Genomic DNA, 18,824 nt, shown 5'->3' on the forward strand with positions numbered 1-18,824 from the left:
CTGTCAGACGTTGGGCAAATGTTTACCTCTCTGAGTCGCAGCTTCCCTGTCTGTCAAACAGGGATGATAACACCTACCTCTGAGGTTGTTTTGGCAAATGAGACACCAGGTGTCAACACACTTTAATAATCCTAAAGCACCGAACAAAAAATGAGAGATTAGAAAGCCGCCGCCACGTTATTACTCCTCAAAAATGCTTGGAAAATAATTTTGGCGTCTAAAAATGCATCTGCTAAATATTTCTCATTGTTATTCATTCTTCCATTCAATATAGTGGTCATTAAATTCTAAAAATATACATGCCTTCTACCTGGGACTTAAAAGTGGCCCGAAAACATTTTTTTGCCCTCCCTGCGTTGGCTGTGGTACCAAAACCAAAATCTAACAAGTGCCTGGAGAACCAAGTGGAAGGAGGATGGGCAAAATGATTCTGCAATAACCAGCTGGGCGCTATTTTTTGAAATTGCCTTAGGAAATAAAAAAAATGTGGTGTGCAAGGCAAAGACCCTGGCATGTTTATCATTGGTTGTTTGGCCCTTCCATGAAGAAAAATTATGCAGTGCAGGGACCTGGTTTTCCTCTTATATTAATACTTGACTGTAGAGAACCAAGCATTGGGGACTCCTGAAAAGAATCTAATTATCCCCCTTGTAGTCCCCTAACCTTTGTCCGGGTCTCACAAAGGCCACAACACCACGCCGCGTCTCTTCAGCAAAGAAATCTTTTGGTTCTCAGGATATTTATTTTTCTGAGAATTAAAAACCCACTGGGGCTTAAGCCACCATTTTTGTTGCTGTTGCTTGGTTGGTTTTTTACCCCTGCGCATCGTGGACTAGGAGCTTCACTTCCTGTCTGTCTTTCTAACATTCCCATCTCATCATGTATTAGGTCAACTCTGCTGAGAACCTGCTCTAAAATCCAACGTGGCTGAGAAAAAGGGAACTTTGTACTGAAATTGGATAGTAACACAGGGTCATCTGGATAGTAAGGGCCATATCCTCGACTACTGCAGCTTTAAGGCAGGGAATTTAATTCTCTATTTCTTAGGAAGCCAAGACCACAAAGAGACCCGATTAGAAGACACCAACCATTTGAAGATTGATCCCATGATGGCTAAGTATTCTTAAAATGATTAGCGATGGAAGAACTAATGTGCTTTGTGATTTAGTCTGTCACCTTATTTACTTTTCTAGAGAGACTTCCAGGTTTTTCATATGATCGATCGCATAGTAACACTGGAATATCCCTTGGATGCTGTCTTATGCAAATGCATGTACAACCTTGTAAAAGTAGCTGATATTTAAAACTTTTTAAAATATTAGTGTTTTTCTCATATGTCTATAAACGGATCTGAAAGATAATGATTTAAATATAAAATCCAACAGCTATGTAGCCAAAATTTAGGAATAGCTAGTGTGGCAGACATAAAAAGGAGCCCAGGAGACTCCTGTTTACTTCTGCCAGCGGAATGGGACAGGGGTCTGGTTAGTCCCCAAGCCAAATGTGCTAGGTTTAGGATTTTATCCATAAAGATAGATAAAATAGTGAAGAAGAGTAATCTGAAATCTCTCCAGGGTGTCAAAACAAGAGATCGAATCCAGCCTTCTCTAAAGCATTGGTCCAGACTTTCCATGTATTTGCTAGGTTAAAGATAAGTGAGGAAAAAAAAAATACTCTCTGGGTTTAGAAGTTTATGTGGGGGTGGGGTGGGAGGATAGACTGTATGGAGGAAAATAAAGTGCCATGATGAGACCTGCTATTTGTGTTTCTCTGAATATGAAAGCACGATCTGCCACAAGCCCGCTTGTGTCTCTAGCTGACGTATTTCCCCGCATCCTTCCCCCAGAGCTTTGAGGAAAGGCTCTTGCCAAAATGCAAATCTCCAATTTCCTGTGTAGTGTGTCACTCATGTTGCCCTGTTTGGTGTCAGTGTATACCCTCCATCAGCAGCCGTGTTTTACAATGCCTTAACTAAAATAGATCTTGAGTTTTGTTCACGGAGAACAAATTAAAGACAACTGCAATGCAACATGCTTATTAATGTAGGCAAGTCTTGCTTTCCACCATGTCCAGTCTCAGTCATGGTGCAGCTCAACGGGTAGAGGAAACACAGAGCTGTGCAGACAAGTGCTAACACCAGGTTCAGCCGATCCTGTTGTGACCCCTGGCTTGGGTTCATGAAAATGCTCGTACTCCAAACAAGGTTCTCAAGTCCATGGTTAAGTGAGAAGTAGGGCCTGAGTCAACTGAAAAAAAATGTTGATAGGTTTGGAGAGCTTGAGATGGCTTTCCCACCCCCAATGAGAACTAGGCATCTTCAGGTACCAAACTTCATTATAAATAGCATACAAGGTTAGTGTGAAGAGATGGCATCTTAAATCTCTGACTAGTTATACTCCACATTTTTTTTGCTTCCTATTAGATAGGTTTTTATGGCTTATGTTGTGAAATGGGAAGAAATGTCAGTGGCTCTTAAAACAACTGATTTGGGATTGGACACACTGACGTAATCCACCCCACCCCAACCCTTCCCAAGAGTCAAGATTACAGGATGGTTTGCCTCTGCCAAGCAGTCATTTAGGGACTTTGGTCAGCTGCTTAAACTCCCTCTTCTCTAGATTTTTTTCCATCTACACAGAGAGAGGATGACTTTGTGGATGAATAAAAAAATCAGTTGCATTTTAGTAGGATGATTTCCTGAAAAGATCTTTAGTTATTGGGAAAAAAATTTTTTTTTTAATTTTTTGCCAAGATGAACGAGACTCAAATCACATCCTTGGTGTAAAGCTGGTTGTAAGGGTAAGACCAGCAATCTTCCCAAGTGCTAGGCCCTCTTCCCTCCAAAACTGGAGGGCTGTCGATGTTGGCAGAGTGTCCCGGCCAGCCGAGGGCCTAGTACCACCGATCTACTGGATGAATGGATATTCCCAACTTTTCTGATACACATCAGCATCTCACACTCCTGCATCCCTGGCCTGGGTTTGGAGCTTTTCCAGAGTTTCAAGCAAATTTAAATGAAAACAAGCATTTTTGATGTTTAATGCCCCCCTACAGTGGGTGTTACATGTATCATATAACTGAATGGCTCATTCAAATCACCGGGTGTATGATTTGCGAGAGGGGGCAGAGGAGAACTGAGGAAATGCCCCTGTCCCCTGAGCCTGTGACACACTGATGCCGTGCACAGCACTGGTCAGCAGCTGGCATGGTATCTGCTTTTACATTCAACCATTTGAAATTACCATTATTTTGGTCAAAAGCAGAATACCATCAATCTAACCTAGTTAACTGGGTCTCACCATGATAATGGCTCATTGCTATGTCCTGCTGGTCACTACAGTGCCTAGTACTCGTGTGCACCCAATAAATATTGACTAAATGAAGGAGAATGCTTATTTAGATGCCTTAATAAGTGAATTTCAACTGTCTTTTGATTCCCTTCCCTGAAGTAAAAATGAGAACCTTTTCTTAAGTACAATTAGGACAAAATAAAATGGAATTCTTCTTGAACTGTCAATACTTTGAAGTTTTAGAATTATCAGGAAAAAAATTAATCAAAACTTTCCTCCAATAGAGGATAAACTATTCTGTTTTTGTTTCCTTGGCTGCTCAAGGAAATACCATGCAATGGGTTGGCTGAAACAATGGTAATTTATTAGCTCACATTTTGACACTAGGACAAAGTTCAAATCAAGGCTTCATCGAGGTGGCACTTTCTTCCTGAAGACTGGAGTTCTGGGGCTGGCTGCTGGTGATCCTTGGCCCTTGGCTCCTCTGTCACATGCAATGCACATGGCAGCCTCTCCTGCCCTCTCCCTTCTCTTCCAGCTCCTGCTTCCTCCAGCGTTCTCTCAATCTGTCTGAATTTAATTCTGCTTATAAGGGACTCCAGTCTTAGGATAAAACCCATCCTGACTGAGGTAGGCCACACCTAAACTGAAGTAACCTCATCAAAAGCTTCTACTTACAATGGCTTCAAACCCACAGGAATGGATAAGAGTAAGAATCTGTTTTTCCATGGTATATAGCTCCAACCACCACAAATTCCAAACTAGACATTCCTTAGCCCTGTGGCCTTGTTATAATATTAAGGATGTGAATTGATTAAAAATGTATTTATTAAGCACTTATGTGGCTATCTAGAAAATATCTCCTAGAGCTGTTTTAGTACTGTTTTTCACTGAATAAGGCTCATATAATTTTAACCTTATTTAGTTTTTTTATGCAAAGGCACAGCCTTGCTTTACATGTTGGAGTGACTAGATTTTTTTTTTTTAATTTCTGGCACTTATGTTCTGTGGAATTTTAAGGAGGTGGTGGATAATATGAACAGTGTTTAATCATTCTTTTGGATTTCTAAAATGAACTAAATTATATAAATGGCACTTTCTCTTATATTCCATCGTGCTAGTTTTAGCCTGATGTTTATAAAATATCCTCAGAAATTCAGAAAGGTCATCAACGGAATCTCAGAAATGCCATGCTGGCTATAGCTTTGCAAATGATGAGGAAGAAAACAGATGGAGAACATTAACAAAGTTGACGAGCTGGTACAGGGTGGCATACAAAACTGCAGAAGCCTCTTCCTTGTAAGAATGGTGGAGACATTGACATTAGTGCCTAGAATGAGCTAAGTGCTCAAATGACTAGCACTCTGTGGGAAAAAGAACAAGGCTGGCACAGGTTTCAGGCCAACGACAGGGTGTTAACAGTAGATGCAGCACCTTCTCTTTTGCTTTTCTCTATCAAGCAAAGAGATCTAACAATGGGAAAGGGTAGAACAAACCCAGTTAAATTAGGAAGTGAGTTGCTCAAAGTGACTTTTTTTCTCTCATCCTGAATCAACTGTTGCTCAGAGCTTGTGAGATTATTGCGAACCTCTAAGGAGATGATCTTTGAGGAAGCAGATGGGAGGGAAGCTGTTTAAAAAGGGCAGATGAGCACATTTGATAGACTGTTTTGCAGCAACATTCTGAAACAAATTATTAAATGTTTTTTTTTTTTTTTTTTTTTTTTTTTAGTACATAAAAGAAAGAAGCAGTCATGGCAAGGAGACAGCAAAGATGCCCTAAAGATGATGTTACACTGACCACATTTGCCTTTTCAAGTGATTTGCCAAAGCTAGGAATTTGAATTTCCACAAGGTTATTATTTAACAGACCCCATGCTAGTCTTATAAAGAAGACCAGTATGTATGGATTGGATGAAAGGTAGCTTTTTTTTTTTTTAAATACAGTTTTATTGAGATATATTCACATACCCTCCAATCATCCACAGTGTACAATCAACTATTCACAGTACCATCATATAGTTGTGCATTCATCACCCAAATCAACTTTTGAACATTTTCCTTACTCAAAAAAATAAAAATAAAAATAAAATAAATAAAATAAAATAAAATAAAAATAAAAAGTAGAAAAGAACACCCAAAATATTCCATCACCCCCATCCCACCCTATTTTTTGAATGGTAGCTTCTTAACGTAGTGGAAGAGAGAGCTGATAAATTGATTGCAATGTCAGTGTGGGGGTATGTCTCTCATGTTGTACAGCAGTCATTTCAAAAATTTTACTGATGACTTGAACAGCCATAAAATTGATGAAGTATGTGGTTCAAACCATAAGAAGGCCCAGCTTAACTGACTGGATAAAACCAGATTAAAATTACATGAAACTTGAATTTGAGAAAATGCAGATCTCTCCAAAGACTGTCCCACTGCCTTCTGGGGACGTGAAAGGCAGTCTACCCCTGCCACCCTCCTTTGACGCACGGTGGACCACTCTGCCCCACGGATGACAGCGCTACACCTCGCCCAGTTCCACCATGATTCCACGCTATCTCCTGTCTCAGCCTGGAACCCTCTGTCTGTCCCCCACACATGGGTGTCTTCATTCATTCGCTCCCTCTCTCCTAGCTGATTACTCTATTCCCAGGTTAATTATCACTTCCACAGGGAGGCTCTCCCTTAATCTCCCTAACTAGGTTAATGTCCCCAAACAAACCCACAGAATGAGAGAAAGATTAAGACAGAGGGTTTGAAAGAGGGAAAATTTTCACATTTAACTACTTGTTCAGTCTGTCTCCCTGATTAAACTATATGCACCACGAAGCCAGAGGCCATGTCTGTTCTGTTGCATTAATATTAGAGAGCTACCAAAGGAATGCAGTATCGTTGTTACTGTCAGGACACATCTACAATGACAATCAGTCCTGACACACTTCTGAAACAGGTTACTGATAACTGAAGCGGGGACTGGAAAGGCCAAGATGGAACTTGGGGAGGCTTAGCCTAGAGATAAAGGACTGGGAGTAGAGAGAAAGGAGACGTAACTATATTCAAATGTGTAGGAACAGTCATGTACATAGAGAATGAGTTAGTAATATGATCGAGGTTGACTTCTCAAAATTAAGAAATATTTTTTAGCAATTGTAATTTATTCTAAAATGGAAAGGGGCTGTGTGGAAAGATGATGTCCAAAGAATAAATAAAATACAATGCAAACTGTGCTTCCTGGAGTTGTGAAATACAGTCACCCAGTCAATTCAAGGAGGGGAGATAAGATGGAAGGTGGTTATTAAAAATCATTAAAGTTGCACACGTGTTTGGAATAAATCACTTTGAAACAGGAATGATTCTAACGGAACAAGAAGTCACCTAACCATACATGAAAAGAACTGTACTTACACAACAGACAATAGCTGACTGAGAGGAGAAAAAGTGACTTGACAAAAGTGGCAAACTTTTCAAGCATATGACTACAGGACCTGCCCAGAATGGAAGGCTTTCTGATGCTAATTCAGCATCACCTTTCAGATGCTAATTCAGGAGGAGGTTGGGAATTTGAGAGGTTATTAGGCTACAATTCCTAGTGATACAAGTTTCAAGCAGCACAAGTCATGGAAGTTTCCATTACTAAATTAAATGAGTGATTTGCAAGGCAGTAACTTCAGATGCACAATTTAAAGCAAGGAGTTTCCTGCTTCATAGATTTTCAGAAACAAACTAGTTGATTTTGGAAAACATGTTGGTCCTCTTAATAGGGAGAAAAGAAAAGGTTTCAAAGATCAGACTCACACTTCTGTGAGTAGAAATGCATTCTTGAGCAGCAAGCCCAAACTGCTCTTGGTCATTCTGGACTTAACAAAGGCTTTTAAGACCTGAGTACAGTGTGTAAATACAAAGGAATTTCTGTAATGGCCATCGTGGCTCTGGGAGGCTAAACCTCATTCCAACAAGGTGTCACTACACGACATGTCTGAAATTCCTGCTTTTGAGATGCCATCAGCATCCTTTTATAAGCCTACCAAAAAATAAAAATTTTTAAAAAGTCTTCTTACCTAATAGCCAACACATCTCAGTTTTGACCTGAGAGAGAATAACTCATCTTTTTACTATTATATAAAACATATGAATAAGGCAGAAGTCTTAGAATATGTAACCAGCTTCCAGAGAGGATTGCTTTTGAAATTTAATACTGTTCTTTATACAGTCTACAAGGATAAGAAGAAAATACTGTTTCTTTAATTCTGTTGAATGCTCTAGAGCAGAGGGTGCCAAACTATGGCCTGTGGGCCCAATCTGGCCTGGTAACTGTTTTGTTGGAAGACAGCCCTATCCTTTATTTATGTATTGTCCATGGCTGCTTTCATGCTACAGCAGCAGAGTTGAATAGTTGCAACAAGAGACCATACAGACCGTATAGCCAAAAATATTTTCTTATCTCCCCTTTTATAGAAAAGGTTTGCCACCTCCTGTGTGCCAGTTTGGATATATTATGTCTCCCAGCAAAAGCCATATTCTTTAATGCAATCTTGTGGGGGCAGATTGATTAATCTTTTTGAGTAGGGTGTGACCTCTTGATTGACTGTTTCCATGGAGATATGGAGTCCACCCATTCAGGGTGGGTCTTAATTAAATCAGAGTCCTAAAAGAAAGAGAGTTTTGGAGAGATTGTTGGAGACGTGTGGAGATGCTAGCCCAGAGTTTGCTCCAGAGAAGCTAAGAGAGACAAGCCCAGAAACATCTTGGAGAAAGCCATTTTGAAACGCAACCTGGGAGCAAAGAAACACAGATGCCAGTCACTTGCCGTCCCAGCTGACAGGTGTTCCAGATGTCATCGGCCTTTCTTCAGTGAAGGTATCGTCTTGTTGATGCTTTAGTTTGGACACTTATGGCCTTAGGACAGTAAATTTTTAACCAAATAAATCCCCTTTATAAAATCCAATCCATTTCTGATATTTTGAATAATGGCAGCTCTAGCAAACCGGAACAGATTTTGGTACCAGAGAAGTGGGATGCTGCTGAGTTTGTAAATACCAAACATGTTGGAATGGCTTTTTAAATGGATAAGGGGAAGATTTTGGAAGAATTGTGAAGAGTTTGGCAGAAAAGGCCTAGATTGCTTTGAAGAGACTGTTGGTAAAAATATGGATTCTAAAGATTTCTGACAAGGCCTTAGACAGAAATGTTGAATGTGTCATTGCCAACTGGAAGAAAGGCGATCCTTGTTTTAAAGTGGCAGAGAATTTGGCAAAATTGAGTCCTGGTGTTGGATGGAAGGCAGAATTTGAAAGCAACAAGCTGTGATACTCAGCTGAAGAGATGTCCAAGCTAAAAGTTGAAAATTAAGCCTGGCTGCAAGAGGAAAGATGTAAGCTAAGAACTGAACTCGTGGGTACAAAGAAACCAGAAATTGATGGTTTGGAAAACTCTGGGCTTCTAGAAAGTGAGAACTCAAAGGATGGTGTCCCACATGAGGATTTAACCAAACATGGAACCCAATGTCCACTTCAGCACAAGTCAGAATTGGAAAAAGGAGTTATCCAGAAAGGATTTGGGGAAAGTCCTGTTGTCTGACAGTTCTGACCCCCAGTATGCTTCATGTCAAGCCAACAATTTTTTTGAGAGATCTATATAAATGGAAGCACTGCCAGTCTGGGCTGGAGGGGACAAAGAAAGAACAAATTGAAGGAAAAATTTCTTGAAAGGCAGAACCATGGAAGTTGGAGAGCTGAGCAACCCATGCACGTGGAAAGGGTGAGTTTGCCCTAGAGGCAGAGGCCGGGCCTTCCGTCTAGATGCTCAGGAAGAGTGTTGCCACCCCAGGCCTCAGAGAGGGTGGAGCACATTCCCCAGGATTGGGGAAAGCCTGGCCACCACCCCACAGTTCAGAGAGGGGAAAAGCCTTCGCCCCGGAGAGGCAGAGTCCGGGTGGCACCATGAAGCTTTAGGAGGGTGGGGTCAAGAAGGTGGTCTCCCCATTGTGTGGATGTGTTGGAGCACTCACCCCAGCATTTGGAGAGAAAAGGGCTGCTGTAAAGGCCATTGGAAAGGGTTGGACTCCTGCTCTCTCAAGCCCAAGATAAAATGTCATTAGATAAATGACTCTCAGACTTCGAAATCTAATGAATCTGTGGGTTTTCGGAACTGTTTTGGAACTTTGACCCCTGTATTCCTTCCAAATTCTTCCTATGATAATGGGAACATTTATCCTATGAATGTCCCTCCTTTGTATATTGGCAGCAGATAACTTGTTCTAAGTTTCACATGTCCACAGCTAGATGGGAATTTTGCCTTATGACAGACCATGCCTGTAACTGATTTTGATAAGATCTTGTACTTATAGAAAAAGCCATATTCTTTAATGCAATCTTGTGGGGGCAGATTGATGAATCTTTTTGATTAGGGTGTGACCTCTTGATTGAATGTTTCCATGGAGATATGGATGCCGCCCATTCAGGGTGGGTCTTAATTAAATCACTGGAGTCCTATAAGAAAGAGACTTTTGGAGAGATGCTCACTGACGCTTTGCAATGACAGCCCAGAGTTTGCTCCAGAGAGGCTGAGAGAGGGCAAAACACCCCAGAGCAGCTAGGAGAGACTTCTGGAGACAGCCATTTTTAAACACAACCCGGGAGCAAAGGAACACAGATGCCAGTTTTGTGCCTTCCCAGTTGACAGAGGTGTTTCAGATGCCACTGGCCATTCTTCAGTGAAGGTATCCTCTTGTTGATACCTTAGTTTGGACACTTTTATGGCCTTAGGACTGTAAATTTATAACCTCATAAATCCCCTTTATAGAAGCCAATCCATTTCTGGTATTTTGCATAATGGCAGCTCTAGCAAACCAGAACATCCTGCTCTACAAAATATAATGTCAGCTGCTTGAGGCTGCTATTTCAGAAGGAAAAAATAAATCTACCTCTTACTTTTACAGTGTTACATATTTCTCTGTTTATTTAAAAAAAATCTATAGAATGGGTTCAAGATATAGGCTCTATTTGTAAGCTATATCATAGTATAGGAGATTGTTTTTACTATCATTTTTCATCTTCACCATCTTCCACTGTCTTTTCAACATTCTTTCAACCTTTCAGTTACAATCAGTAGAAACAAAGGTCTTTCCAGTCACTGTAAATGTTGCTCTCCTACTTCTTATGTATACTAGGTTATGAGCCATAGGCCACTAGCAGTGAAAAGCACTCGTGTTAAAACACCTATATTAGAAAAGAAGAAAGATCTCAAATTAATAATGTAACTTTCTACCCTTAGAAAACTAAAAAGGAGATAAGCAATTAAACCCAAAGCATGCCAAAGAAAGGAAATAACACATATTGATTAGTATGGAAATAAAATAAAAAACAGAAAAATTGAGAAAATTAATGAAACCAGAAGTCGATTCTTTAAAAAGATCAACCAAATCTCTACCCAAGACCTCTACTCAAGAAAGAGAGAAAAGAAAAATTACCAAAAGCAGAATAAAAAAACAGAACTATCATTAACAACCTTACAGAAATTAAAAGGAATATAAAGAAATACTATGATCAACTCTATTCTAACAAATTTCATTCGCAACAGACTGAAAAATAAAATACCTAGGAATAAACATAATACAACAAGTTCAAGACTTGTACACTGGAAACTATATAAAACTGCTGTGAGAAATTAAAACTCTAATAAATGGAAAGGTATCAAGTGTTCATGGACTGGGAGACTTAATATTGTTAAAATGGCAATACTCCACAAATTATTCTATACACTCAAGGCAGTCCCTATGAAAATTCCAGCTGTTTTTTTCTTTTTTCTTTTTTTTTTTTTTTGCCAAAATCGACAAGCTGATCCTAAAATTCATATGGAAATGCAAATGACCAAGAATAGCCAAAAAAAAAAAAAAAAAACCTTGTAAAAGAAATTTGGAGGATCCACACTTTCAATTTTAAAACTTACTACAGAGCTACAGAAATTAAGACAGTGATATTGCATAAAGATATATATATATATATATATATATATATATGAATGGAATAGAATTGTGAGTCCAGTGATAAACCTTACATTTATGGTCAACTAGTTTTCACCAAGGGTACCAAGACAATTCAATGGAGAAAGAATAGTCTTTTCAACAAACGGTACTGGGTCAAATGAATACCCATATGCAAAAGGATGAATTTGAACCCTCATTTCATACCATACACAAAAATTACCTAATTTAGATCATGTACCTAAATGTCAGAGCCAACACTATAAAACCCTTAGAAGAAAGCAGAGGTGAAATCTTCATGACAGGTTAGGTGGTTATTTCTTAGGTATGATATCAAAAGCACAAGCAATAAAAGAACAAATTGATAAACTAGGCTCTGTCAAAATTAAAAACTTGCACTTCAGAAGATACCATCAAGGAAGTGAAAGGATGAGCCAAGACTGGGAGAAAATATTTACAAATCATATATCCAGTAAAAGACTTGTATCCAGAATATATAAAGAACACTTACACCTCAATAAGAAGACAAATAACACATTTTAAAATGGGCAAAAGATCTTTTTCACTTTATTATTCTTGTTATTTTTGTGTGTGTACTAATGAAGTTGTCAGGGATTGATTTAGGTGATGAATGTACAACTATGTAATGGTACTGTGAACAATCGAATGTACAATTTGTTTTGTATGATTGCGTGGTATGTGAATATATCTCAATAAAATGAAGATAAATAAATAAATAAAATAAAATGGGCAAAAGATGTAAAGAGTCACTTCATCAAAGAAGATATATGCAAGGCCAACAAGCACATGAAAAAATGCTGACCCATCATTAGGGAAATGCAAGTCAAAACCCAAGATACCAACTTCCCATCTACCAGAATGGCCATCATCACATAGAAAGACAGTAACAAGCATTGGCGGGGATTTGGAAAAGCTGGAACCCTGATACACTGTTGATGGGGATGTAAGATGGTGCAACCCCCTTGACATTTGAAGAAAACATGGATTTACCATATGACCCAGCAGTTCCACTTCAAGAGAAATAAAGACACGTATGCCCACAACAAAGATTTGGATGTGAATGTTCATGGCAGCATTATTCATAATAACCAAAAAGTGGAAACACTACAAACGTCCATCAACTAGTGAATCAATAAATAAAATAGTGACCTATCCATACAATGGAACACTATTCAGCACTAAAAAGGAATGAAGTACTGAAACATGCATGCCACAACATGGATAAAACTCATAAATACTATGCTTAACAAAAGAAATCAGACACAAAAGACCACATATTGAAGGATTATGTCTATATGTAAGGTCCAGAAGAGGTGATGTGTAGAGGCAGGAAGTAGTTCAGTGGTTACCTAAGGCTGGGGGAAGGAATGGGGGAGGGGACAATGGAAATGTTCTAAAATTGCATTGTGGTGATGGTTGCACAATTCTATAAATATACCAAAAGTCACTGAATTGTACAATCAAAAGATTATATCAATAATATCTCAAAAAGCTGTTAAAAAGTTTTAAATTAAAAACGAATCTAAGTGTTCATGTAAATCCTTCTGAGATGTCAACATTCTCTGGACATTAATTTCTTGGCTGAGAAATGACTTGCCCGTAGTCATTTGGGCTATTTATACACATACAGCTTGTATGTGTAAAGTGTGAGTCAGTCATTCACTACAAGGAATTCAAGAAGTTTCCAAGTCAATCTTTAAAGAAATTTAATAATAGAAAGAAGACCACCTTCCTCAGGAAGCTAAGTATAGAGCTGCCTTACGACGTGGCAGTCCCGCTACTCGGGTTATACCCAGATCTAAAAGCAAGGACGCGAACAGACATCTGCACGTGGATGTTCATAGAGGCATTATTCATAATTGCCAAAAGTTGGAAACAACCCAAGTGTTCATCAACCAATGCAAGGAGAAACAAAATGTGGTACATACATACAATGGAAATTATTCAGTGGTAAGAAGGAATGAAGTCCTGAAGCACACAACATGGATGAACCTTGAGGACATTATGTTAATTAAATAAGTCAGACACAAAAGGACAAATATTTTATCATCTCACTGATATGAAGTAATTATAATATGCAAACTTGTAGATATAATTATAGAATATAGGTTACCAGGATATAGAATGAGGCTAAAGAATGGGGAACGGTTGCTTAATATGTGCAGAATGTTTAACTAGGTTGAACTCAAACATTTGGAAATGGACAGAGGTGAGGGTAGCACATTATTATAATAATTACCAGTGCTGAGTGGTGTGTGAATGTGGTGGAGAGAGGAAGCTGAGAGTCATGTTATGTCACCAGAAGGAAAGTTGGAGGTTAAAACATGGGAATGTAAAACACAGTGAATCTTGTGGTGGACAATGCCTGTGACTAACTATACAAATATTAAAAAGTTCTTTCATGAACTAGAACAAATGTATGACACTATTACAAGGAGTTAACAACAGAGGGGTATATGGGAAAAAATGTACTGTGATGGTTGGGTTCATGTGTCAACTTGGCTAGGTGGCCTAGCTGTCTGGTCAAGCGGGCACTGGCCTGACGATTCCTGTGAGGCTATTTGAGGCTGGTTGGTTTGTCGGATCATCAGTCAATTGACTGCAGCTGACTGATGACTCATCAAGGGGCGTGCTTCCACAGTGAGAGAATGCAATTGGCTGGATTTGGTCCCGGTGATCAGTTGGAGGCTTATAAGCCGGACGGTTAGAGAACCTTCACTTCTTCTTCAGCTGCTCAGTGAAGCTTTTCCTGGGGAGCTCGTCGAAGTTGCCAGTTCGTTTCCTGAGGAGTTCGTCAAAGTTGTTGGTTGGTTTCCTGAGGAGTTCATCAAAGTTGCCGGTTCGTTTCCTGAGGAGTTCGTTGGATGTCTTCCTTGGAGTTGACAGCTTGTTGACAGCTCTGCAGAATTTGGACTCGTGCGCTCCCGCAGTTGCGTGAGTCACTTTTACAATTTGATAATAAGAGACATCTCTCATTGATTCTGTTTCCAAGGAGAAACCTAACTAATACATGTACCTATTGCAAACTATGGACTATAGTTAACGGTAATATTTTAATACTCTTTCATCAACAGTAACAAATGTACTACACCAAAACTATGGGTCAATAACAGGGGGAGATAATGGGTATGGAAGGATTTGAGTTTCCTTTTTTATTTTCATTTCTTTTCTGGAGTAATGAAAATGTTCTAAAATTGATCATGGAGATGTATGCACAACTATGTGATGGTACCGTGAACCAGTCGATTTTATACTTCGGATGGTTTGTATGGTATGTGAATATATCTCAGTAAAACTGCATTAAAAAAAAAAACACCATCAATGACAAAATCATCTGGACTATTTGAGAGAGCTAAATGATGAAATGTTTACCTTCTGAAAAAGATGCTTTCCTATCAAGAGATTATTTAGCAGTATTTCTATTTATTCTTGTTCTTAGCCAAAATGCTGAGAAGCTATCAGGAGTATTTATATTTCCTAGCATCTATACATTTTGGTTTAAAAATAAATTGAGGGAAGTGACTAAGATGGCGGCATAGAGAGGAGTGGAAGCTAAGTAGTCCCCCTGGAACAACTACAAAAAACCAGAAACAACTAGTAAATAATCCAGAATAACTGCAGGGGGACAAACGAGACCATCCACTCATCATACACCAACCTGAATTGGGAGGAATGCCTGAAAACACAGCATAAAATCTGTAAGTAAAACTTGAGGAACCAAGTCGTGAGACCCCCTCCCCCATAGCCCGAGCTGCAAAGCCTCATGGTTCCAGAGAGAAGCTTTCTCCCAGCAAGCGAATATAGCTCAGCTGAGCTCCAACTGGGGTTTTAAGTAGCGAGTGTGAACTGCTCACTACAGGTACGCATCCCCAAAAAACAGACAGAGGCTTTTGGTGATGACTGACCTGGGAGAGCTGGAGGGTCACCTTGGACTGGGTCTGAAGGGGACTATCTGTTTCTTTTACAGCTCAGTGGAGAAAGCCCATCATTTTCAGTTTCCAGGGCTATGACTCTGGGAAGGGTGGAGACAGCACAAGCAGAGAGAGAGACCATTGAAATGCTAATGACCTCCACCTGAGGGGTCTGTCTTCTCTAGGAGGAAAGGGGTGGGGCCCTTTCCATTCAGAACCAGACCCCAGAGCCTGGGGGAACACAGCCATACCTCCTCACACCAGTCAAGAATTACAGGCTAAAAGGCATCACCTGCTGGGCAGAAAAGCACAGTGACCGGAGGCATCAAAGGATGGAGTAATTTTCTAAGACACACCCACAGGAAAACCAGATACTGAATATTTCTTCCCTCTGGGACCTGAGCCTGTTCTGGTCTGGGAAAACCTGATTTGGATAACCAAGGAAACCATGCCTAGACAACAGAAAATTACAACCTACACTAAGAAAAACAAAGTTATGGCCCAGTCAAAGGAACAAACGTACACTTCAACTGAGATATAGGAATTTAAACAACTAATGCTAAACCAATTCAAAAAGTTTAGAGAAGATATTGCAAAAGAGATAGAGGCTGTAAAGGAAGCACTGGACATGTATACGGCAGAAATCAAAAGTTCAAAAAAACAACTAGTAGAATCTATGGAAATGAAAGGCACAACACAAGAGATGAAAGACATAATGGAAACATACAACAGCAGATCTCAAGAGGCAGAAGAAAACACTCAGGAACTGGAGAACAAAACACCTAAAAGCCCACATGCAAAGGAGCAGATGGAGAAAAGAATGAAAAAATATGAGCAACGTCTCCGGGAACTCAAAGATGAAACAAAGTACCATAATGTATGTATCATTGGTGTCCCAGAAGGAGAAGAGAAGGGAAAGGGGGCAGAAGCAATAATAGAGGAAATAATTAATGAAAATTCCTCGTCTCTTATGAAAGACATAAAATTACAGATCTAAGAAGTGCAGCGTACTCCAAACGGAAGACTTATGAATAGGCCTTATGCCAAGACACTTAATAATCAGATTATCAAATGTCAAAGACAGATAGAATCCTGAAAGCAGCCAGAGAAAAGCAATCCATTACATACAAAGGAAGCTTAATAAGACTATGTGCGGATCTCTCAGCAGAAACCATGGAGGCAAGAAGGAAGTGGTGTGATATATTTAAGATACTGAAAGAGAAAAACCACCAACCAAGAATCCTATATCCAGCAAAGCTGTCCTTCAAATATGAGGGAGAGCTCAAAATATTTTCTGACAGACAGACAATGAGAGACTTTGTGAACAAGACACCCGCCCTACAGGAAATACTAAAGGGAGCACTACAGAGTGATAGAAGACAGGAGTGTGTGGTTTGGAACACAATTTTGAGAGATGGTAGCACAACAATGTAAGTACACTGAACAAAGATAACTATGAATACGGTTGAGAGAGGAAGGTGGGGAGCATGTGAGACACCACAAGAAAGGAGGAAAGATAACGACTGGGACTGTGTAACTTGGTGAAATCTAGAGTATTCAACAATTGTGATAAAATGTACAAATATGTTCTTTTACGAGGGAGAACAAGCAAATGTCAACCTTACAAGGTGTTAAAAATGGGGAGGCATTGGGGGAGGGATGCAATCAGCATAAACTAGAGACTGTAACTAATAGAATCATTGTATTATGCTTCCTTTAATGTAACAAAGGTGATATACCAAGGTGAATGCAGATAAGAGGGGGGATATGGGAGGCATGTTAGACACTTGACATTGGTGGTATTGTCTGATTCTTTATTCTACTTTGATTTAAGGTTATTTTTCCTTTCGCTGCTTCCTAGCTGTCATTTTTTTTTTCCTCTTTCTTTTGCCTCTCTACCTTCTTTGACTCTCCCTCCTGCCTTGTGGAAGAAATGTAGATGCCCTCATATAGATAGTGGTGAAGGTAGTAAACACATAAATGTATGACCATGCAGAGAACCATCGATTATTTACTTGGGATGGAATGTATGGTGAGTGAACAAAACCATATTAAAAAAAAAATGGGTTGATGACAAAACCTCGAGGGCAATATACTGAGTGAAATAAGCCAGACACATAAGGACAATTATTGCAGGGTTTCACTGATAGGAATTAATTATAATATGTAAACTCATAGACAGAAATTAAGTGTGATGGAGGCTTAAGAATGGGGAGTGGTTGCTTAGTATGAGCAGAATGTTCAATTAGGATGAACTTAAATGTTTGGAAATGAACAGGGGTGTTGGTAGCAAGATGTGAGAACAACTAACAGCACCAAGTGGTGTGTGAATGAGGTGGAAAGGGGAAGCTCAGAGTCATATATGTCACCAGAAGGAAAGTTGGAGGTCAAAAGATGGGAATGTATAAAACTAAATCCAATGGTGGGCAATGTCCATGATCAACTGTACAAATACTAGAAATTGCTCCCATGAACCAGAACAAATGTATGACAATACAATTAGAAGTTAATAATAGAGGGGCACATAGGGAAGAACTATATACTTATTACAAACTATATACTACAGTTAGTAGTATTTCAACATTTTTTCATAAACAGCAACAAATGTACTATATCAATACTACGAGTCCACAAATGAGGGGTGTTGGTTAGGGATAGGGGAGGATTAGAGTTTCCTTTTCTTTTTTTCTTTTTTCATCTTTCACTTTATTTCTTGTCTGGAGTAATGAAAAGTTTCTAAAAATTGAACAAAAATTAAGTGTGATGGATGCACAGCTGTATGAGGGTACCCAGGGGCAAGTGATTGTACACTTTGTATCTTTGGATAATTGTATGGTATCTGAACAATCTCAATAAAAATGGAAAAAAAAATTGAAAAAAAAATCAAATGATTGTTCTTATGAAGCTCAGTTTACTATGGTGTACAACAAATTATGTTTTATTGCAATCAAAAAGGCAAAACTACTGTGCCAAAGACAAGGGTTTACTTTTTTTCAGGACTGCATAATAAACAATTTCAAGCTCAAAAAGTAAATAAATAAATAATTAAATAAATTGAACCCCAATATGTGATAACAAGGCTTAAAATTTTTTGTTTGTAAATTTTCTGGTTAATATAAAAGAATTAAAAAGGGATAGCTGACATCATTAGTGTTGTTTTATTTATTCCTTTCACTTCTCAGAGAGGAGATCCTAGCTCCTGGAGGGACACCTGACCCAGCACTGTCTTTAGCACACTGACTGTGCTCCCCCTGTTGAGGAACTTGAGTGAAAATGACAGACCTCTCTATTAACCTGTGTTAGCTCTTAAGCTGATAACCATTAAAAGACAATATAACTGAGTTTTCCTAAAATAAACCATTTATTGATAAAAGAACCTTTTCTTAAATTTCATCAATCAGTCTTTTGCATAACAAATCTGAAGCTTGCCAACAACAACAAAAGGTGAGGTTTCACAGTCAGTGCACTCTACAAACATGAGATTAAAAAACAAGGTCCAGAACGCCTGATAACACTACAGCTTCTTTTGAACCTAGGAAGGTCAAAAACACTACATCGATACTATGGTTCTCAGTCACACGAGAAACAGAAGACAAAGGCGATGGTCCGTGTACAGTAGTAATGGCACTTA

This window comes from Choloepus didactylus, chromosome 24 (genome assembly GCF_015220235.1).
Source record: "Choloepus didactylus isolate mChoDid1 chromosome 24, mChoDid1.pri, whole genome shotgun sequence".
NCBI classification, from domain to species: Eukaryota; Metazoa; Chordata; class Mammalia; order Pilosa; family Megalonychidae; genus Choloepus; species Choloepus didactylus.